Here is an 8,346-nt window from a genome sequence, read left to right as displayed (position 1 = left end):
GAAAATTCTTTTGACATTTCTTTTGATAATAATGCGATTGTTATTTCGAAGAATGTTTTTAAGATTTGTGAAGCGGGACAAAAAATGGACTGTATACGATCAAGCCTAATGAACGATCGCTAAATAACTCAGACTTATTTAAAGTTCCTAAACCAAAAGGTAACAAAAGACACAAATTTTTGTAATGCCCCGACTAATTCTAGACCTCGGACCATTAAAAACTACTAAACATAACTACTATTTTGGAATACATACATACATAAATAAACTATTAGAACTTTATTAAAAATAAAAAATACGATATGAAATACAAAATAAGGTATGGGTACCCATTATTTAGTACATAAAACATGAACTTTAATCAACCGTTTAAATACTAAGTGCGGAAATACATAAAACATGAATTAAAAGACTTTAAACAACGTCATCCTTGATCTTCCTGTAGTCCATTCAATCCATCCATCCCCAATACACATGCCAAGCGCCCACGAATCTGTCCTGCCTTCCAAGTTCATTTTCCTGCCCCATCTAAAATAAAAGGAATGAGCCTAATGCCCAGCAAGGAAAATCTACTAAAAACATATACTATAAAAATCTGGCGTAAAAATGTATATCATATAAGACTACAATATTAATGGCCATTAACTCATTACCGTGGTACGTGATAAAACCATCTAGGTCCTCAGTCTACTAATCGAGGTAGGTTAGATCACGAAATAGTATATGATAACCCATCTAGGTCCTCTGTCTACTAATCGAGGTAGGGTAAATCATAACTCTAATCCACGATAATGATAAAAACCATGGGGTTCGCTATCTAAGAAACTATAAGCCCCAAGTGACTACAAAACATATTCATACATATAACATATCAACATAACATATCATATCACATAAACATATCATAACACATATATCTAACCTATTTTCCTTACCAAAAATTGGGATATCGGAGACAAGAACAGGATTGGAACACTCCTAAAACCAACAGTAAAAACCATGAGTTTCTAAAGAAAAGGAGATGAAAAAGAGAACTAAACCATCAAAGTAGAAACTTACCAAAAACCTTAAGTTTCAAGAAACTTAAATACCTAACCAAAAAGCCATAACAATAAGTTAGGATCTGAAAGAAAAATGGAAGAAAATAAAAGAACTATGATGGATTAAACACGAGGATAAGAATACCTTGGATGATCTAGAACTCTGATCTACACCTCGATACCGAAAAGTCACTCTATCTTACTTTCCAAGTGTTTATAAAAGCTTAGATTGGAAAAAATTTTAACCCAAAACCCAAGTGTTTTCTCTCTAGAGTAATCTTAGCAGCTTGGATGCTCTGAAGAATGCTTTAATGATGAATGAAATGGCTGAGTAATAGGTCCTATTTATAGAGTTCAAGGAGTGAAACTAACCCCTTTTAAAATGAATAAATAAATGAATAATAATTGAAAAGATTTGAATTTTTGTTTCAACAGATGCCCAGAACTCGGTCAAAAACGTTTAAGAGCAAGTCCAAGTGGTTGGGGGCTGTTTCTAATTTAAATCCACAAAGATTCAAAAATGGCTCCAGGAGCTGATATATCACCTACCCTAGGCGATATATCCCCTATACCTATGCCCCGAGCTTCCGTGGTTTCATTCATGCGAAGTCGACGTGTTTTCCGTATCTTCCGTAGGCGACATATCGACCCCTATAGCTGTGATAAATCGGCATACAATGATATTTTAAACACGCTTTTGCACACTTTCAGCATATTTGAAGTTTGTTAAAACAACTTTGATTGAGTACAACGTGATCCTAACAGCTGCTGGAAATTTCTAGAGCTTCTAGATTCATCCATTATTAATTAATTCATCTAAAATCCTTAAATCCTCAAATAAACAAGCATGTGACAAGTGTCATGCTCTTAATAATTCTATCTAAACCTTAGGTTATAATAAATAATATTTCTAGGACCAGCTATATTAATTAAACCTTATGTTATAATTAATATTTCTAAACTATATGTTAAACTTATAAAATCTATAACTTTTTCTATGAGTTTCCAACTAAATCGCAGCTTGAACCAATATTCACGAAAACTAAAATACTACAAGCTACAACTACTACTACTACTATCTAGCTAAGTAAAATTCTGAGACTCTACAAGTTTCAAAAGAGGATGAAACATATCTATGACATCTCATACTAAGTCATATTGGTCTAGACATAATAAACCAATTAACAAAAGATGGACCATTGAGGGAACTAACTGTTGGAACTCTTCCGGATTGTGAGTCTTGCTAGAAGGCAAAATGACCAAATGCCTTTTCTAAGCAAAAGTAGAGCCAAAGGTCCATTAGAGATTGTACACAATGATATATGTGGTCTAATCAATGTACATGATATAGGGGGTTATGAGTACTTTGTCACTTTTATTGATGATTACTCAAGATATGATCATACTTACATAATGCTTAGGAAGTCAGGAACCTTTGGCAAGTTTAAGGACTTCAAAGCTGAGGCAGAGAAGCAATTAGCTAAGACTCTTAAAACACTTCAATCAGATTGAGGCGGTGAATATTTGGATTTAGAATTCAAAGATTTCATGCTGGAGCATGGTATTCTATCCCAACTCACAGCACCAGGAACACCACAACAAAATTGTGTTTCAGAAAGAAGAAACATGGCCTTGTTGGACATGGTCGGGTCTATGTTAAGCTACTCAAATCTTCCTCTCTCATTCTAGGGATACGCTCTTCAAATGACGATTTACATTCTGAATGTAGTCCAATTTAAGACCATAAGCAAGATGCCACCAGAGTTGTGGAATGGTAACAAACCTAGTTTGTGCCATTTCCGCATTTGAGGTTGTCCTGCTCATGTTCTTAGATCTAAGTCAGAGAAAATTGACTCAAGGTCTGAAGTGTGCATTTTCGTGGGCTATGCTCCAGAGACACAAGGTGGTTACTTCTATAGTAACAACGATCAAAAGGTATTTGTTTCCACAAATGCGACCTTCCTTAAGCATGACTATATGACTAACTATAAATGTAGTGCACCAAATTTTTTTTTTAGATTATTTAAATTTTTGTGATTTATTTTATTGTTAAGTGTGATGAATTGTTTTATTTAAATGTTGTTTATTTTATTTAGTTGTTGTTTGTTTTATTTGATTGTTTATTATTTTATTTAATTGTTAGAATTGTTTGGTATAATCTTTTGAATTTAAATTTGTTAATTGTTTGTTTGGTTAATTAATTTAATAAGTGATTAATTGTGTAACATATCTATTTTTCTATTAGTGTTACATTTTAAATAAGTGTGACAATTGAGGTAATTATGTGAGTTATGGTTGAATGCACTAAGGTGCATGATAGATAGTGATGCACCCTAGTGTTTTAGTGTGTGCTAGTATATGGTAATAAGGTGCACATGTGTGGATTTTCTACACATTTTATAATTGCCATTTATTTGATATTTTTGGGTAGTTTTATTTTAATAAGTAGGAAAGTAAATAAAAAAAAACAAATAAAGGATATGGCAAGTAGTGGACGTGTAGTGTAGGAAATGGAGTCATATTTTTTTTTTCCATTATTTTCTAAGGAGAATAAAAGTTAATTGGATGAGGATAGACATTTTGGGAAACTACCATTTGACTCCAATCTTTTATAATAAAAAAAAAAGAAGGAATTATGAGAAAATAAAATAGAAAAAGGAAACTTACCATTTTGTGTTGGTGAGGCTTTATTGAGAGAGTTGAATAAAAGGGAAAGGAAAGGAAGAGGAGGGCATTTTTCCTTGTGGCTGTCGTGACCTAGAGAGAGAGAGAGAGAGAGAGAGAGAGAGAGAGAGGGTGGCGTGTAGAGAGAGAGGGAGAAGAAGAAAGAAAGGAAGAAAGAAAGGAAGAAAGAAGAAGAAGGCGAAGAGGAACCAATTCTAGAGTATGTTTTCTTGTATTTTTGTTTGTCAAATCTCTTTTCTTGATTATATGTTTTTGACTTTGTTTATTTGTTGTGTTTGATTGGATTCTTTCTCCTCCTCATGGTGGTTTTCAAATAAAACCCTAGGCTTGAACAAGGGGTGTGAAGTTTGGGTGTTGATCATATTGTGTTCTTGATTTTACAATCAAGAGAGGTAATGGTCTTTCTTAGCCTATATATTGGTTTTGATGGGTTTATCTTTGAGGTTTTTGATGGTGATGCTAATGGTTGATTATTGTAGGATTGATGATTGTGATTTGTATTTTTAAGAGAATATGATTTGTTTAAAAAGGGCTCATGGGTATGATTGAGAAAATGGATTTGATAGGGTTTATAATGAGGTTATATTTTATGTTTATATTGCTATGGTTATTTTTTTTAATCTTTGATTTATGTAAAATGGCAAATGATGATTTTAGAAATATGATAAAAAGTATGTGATTTTGTACCAATGAATCTTGATATGCATAAAAGGAGGAATGATAGAAATATGTTAGGGTTATTATAAAGGCATGTTTATGAGATATGGTGTTTATGAATTTATGTATGTTATTGCCATTGTTATTGTTGTTGGATTTCATGTGTAGATTCAATGGAATAGAAAAATTGGTTTTATAAGATTTCATGTGAATATGTTAGTAATATTATTAGAATTATGTATATAATAAGAGTATGATGAGATTTTGGACATGTATGATTTTATGTGAAATTTTTGGAATAAAAGATGAATCTCATGAGAAATTAAGCTTGCTGATTTTTGTAAATAATTGGGTAAAAGTTTGATAAAAAAATGATTTGCATGCATAAGTAATGTCCTTGATGTTATGTTAATTTTATGAAATTAAAAGGGGTATTTTAAGTCCCATTAAAATGATATTTTACTCAAATAATTACCTACTGAATTTTTATTGAATTTTTGAGAAAATATGAGGTTTTAAATTGAATATGGTGATTTTTAAAGATAAAAATAGTTGCTGGAATTTTTGTAAGAAAATGTGAAGTGAGTTTCACTAAAATGAATTTGATGAGTTTTTGGAATATGTTATTTTCCTAAGTTATGGTAATATTGAAAAATGGTATTTTAAAATGGTAGGAATGCATATTTTGATAAGTTATGATTTTCTTTTATTTTAATTGAGAAAAATATTTAAATTCTTTTTATTTGTGATTTTTGAAGAAAATAAATGGTGGCTGAAAGTTTGTTTTAAAAAGGTTAAAAATGGTTATTTAATTGTCACATATGGATTTATGTTACATAAAACTAAGTCTTAAATAATTTAAATAAAAATATATTTTCTCACATCATTTATGTAACACAATGATAAAATTTATTTTTCTAAAGAAACATATTAAAAATAGGTATTTTAATTAATTCCAAGTTTTTGATCAATTATTTGTAATTTGAGATTAATGAATGAAATTGTCACATATTTTATTTTTTAAGCTAAATCAAATTATTTTATAAAATAAAATAATGTTTTGAGAAATTTAATCAACTTAGAAATTTTAAGAAAAATAAAGCATGTTATATGTCTATTATTTTTAAACAATAAAAGTAAGAAATGTAGAATTATCGTTTTTGAACACGTCACAATTACGTAATGTTCCCACGTATGCATGTTACATGCAACTCCACTTTTACGTCCAAAATTATGTTTATTATTCAACTATGTGGTTTTTATAAAAGGGCCATGCATGTAAAATAGGTAAAATGAGCATTATTCTTTTATGATTTTATGTGTAGTTAAGAATAATTGCATGTTATGTGTAACTGTTATTATGTGTGCATGGCCCATGCACACGTGAGTTGTATGGAAGGGCAAAATAGTAATTTTATGAACCTAAGAAATGTTGTTTTGATTATGATATAGGCTCGTTGAAAGATTGTGAAAATTTCTTAGCTTGGACCTGAGGTAAGGAAGTTAGATAGATTCTATGATTTTATGCTATGAATGGTAAGACTGTTGTATGAATGAATTGTTATGAAATATGAATGCCATAATGTGATGATATGTTGAATATGATATGTGTATGGATGTTAGATACATCAAACAAGTTACGATGTTAGATACATCAAACAAGTTACGATGTTAGATACATCAAACAAATTACGATGTTAGATACATCGAACGAGTTACTATAGCTAAAGACGTAACTCCTAGGGCGGACGCGCCGAGGTTATTCAAGGACCAGAGACTCCTGTTTACCTCATAGGGTGACATGGACAACTAGCGAGCCATGCTCATCATGTATGCTGTATGATTGTGATATGATGATATGTTACGATTATGTTATGATATGCAATGATGATATGTTATGATTACGTTATGATATGCAATGATGATATGTTACGATTATGTTTTGATATACCATGATGTTTTAGATGAACGTTAGTGTTTGTATTTGTTGTATTCTTACTTGCTTATTTGTTTGTACTTCCTCACTGTGCTTTTAGCTCACCCCCCTTACTTTCCTTCCAGGTAGCAAATAGGATTTCTTTATGGCACGCGTGGTGACGTGAGGAGTTCTATCATCATGGGGTGTATGGCGTGGGGTAATCCTATGGACGGAAAAACGATCATCGTAGAACGCCATTTAAATTATGTTTTGTTATAAGAGACTTTCCTAAATTTTCAGTGGGACTCAATTATTTAATTTTTGTTTATTTTGAACTTTGCATAAAATTTATGTTTTCTTTTAAAACTAATGGCGCCAACTTGCATGGTTTTAAGCAAGTCCCCACTGAGACTTTGATAATGAGTGGTATTCTTTTACAAACTATGTTATGCGAATGTTTTATAAGTATTAGCTTAGGGCGTTCTTTACAATAAACATCAGATCAAGGTAGTTTTGGAGGAACTCACAACTGATAAAATTCCATCACCATCATCATCATCATTAAATAGTAAATGAAAAACCAAGGAAACCAATGTATCTAAAACAAAAGCCCCTGTGCAACATCGTAGTGGGAGGATTGTAAGACAACCTGCCCGCTATGAACATGAGGCACATGTCCTTGTTTTTGACATAGACAAGAATGATCCATTGACCTTTCAGGAGGCAATGGAAGGTCCTTAAAAGGAGGCAAGAGGCCATGAACCAAGAAACAGAATCGATATATTCCAATTCTATCTGGGAACTTGTAGACCCACCTGAAGATGTCAAGCCCATTATGTGCAAATGGATCTTCAAGAAAAAAAGAGGTGTAGATGGAAAAGTAGAGACTTTCAAAGCGAGGCTAGTAGCCAAAGGTTACACTCAGAGAAAGGGTGTTGATTATGAAGAGACATTTTCTCTTGTAGCTATGCTATAGTCCATACACATTCTCTTATCCATAGCTGTCGCCTATGATTATGAAATATGGCAGATGGACGTCAAGACAACTTTCCTAAATGACTATCTTGATGATATCTATATGGTACAACCAGAAGGGTGTTAGGAACAAGTTTCCTAATGCGCAACAGAAAGGTGGTGGGTTTGGCCCAGTGTACAACAAAATTTTTGTAACATATTTAAACTACCTTTAAATATGCGGATCCATTAATATACATACATTAATCATAAGCAATAAAAGAATAGAAAACATACCTCTTGATGCTTATCAAGTTTCATTACTATCTTTTCATAATTTGAACGAACTTCCTATCCAAGCTGCTCCCAGGTACTCGCACCAAGATCTTCCACAATGTTCTCCACAGCTTAAGAAGTGTGTGAGCACTTAGAGAATAAATGATAGTTAATTTCTGATTCAACTTGATGTACTCAACACATGAGAACAAGATAATAAGGCCTAAAATTGGTTCTGTATCTTTTTCAGGGAGAGATAGAAAAGTATCGTTCTTTTTCACATAAAGAATTCTTGAGTATCTTTTTATTTTCTGATTAGTTTTACTTAAAAATAAAATATTCAAATTTTAAAAAATAAATTTGTAACCAACTTACTATTTATCTTTTAATTAATTAATTATCTTATTAATGAAAATATCCAAAAACTAATTTTTCAATTTTCCATTAATTAATTAATTAAAATTGAAAAATCTATCCCTGAAAATCTGTGCAGTACACGCCAACTGTGTGTGGTCGTGTACCACACTATATTTTAGGGATATTTGATTTTTCTATTTTTATTTAATTATTTATTCAAACTACATTGTCAGATAAAAATCTAACAACCTGATAATTAATTCAATTTTGAATTAAATATCTTTTCAACTAATTATCAAATATAATTAATTATTTGAACAACTATCAATCTTTTAAATTCAAATATAATTTGAACTTATTAGATTATTATCTCCCACTCAAATAAAGATATTTAGTTAATTCTATCAATTAATTAAAATCAATATAAAATTTGAAATTAAATATTTAATTTATTATAAT

Source organism: Humulus lupulus, chromosome 3 (assembly GCF_963169125.1).
Source record: "Humulus lupulus chromosome 3, drHumLupu1.1, whole genome shotgun sequence".
NCBI lineage: Eukaryota > Viridiplantae > Streptophyta > Magnoliopsida > Rosales > Cannabaceae > Humulus > Humulus lupulus.
The sequence above is the reverse complement of the archived record's forward strand: the minus strand, read 5'-3'. Positions refer to the sequence as shown.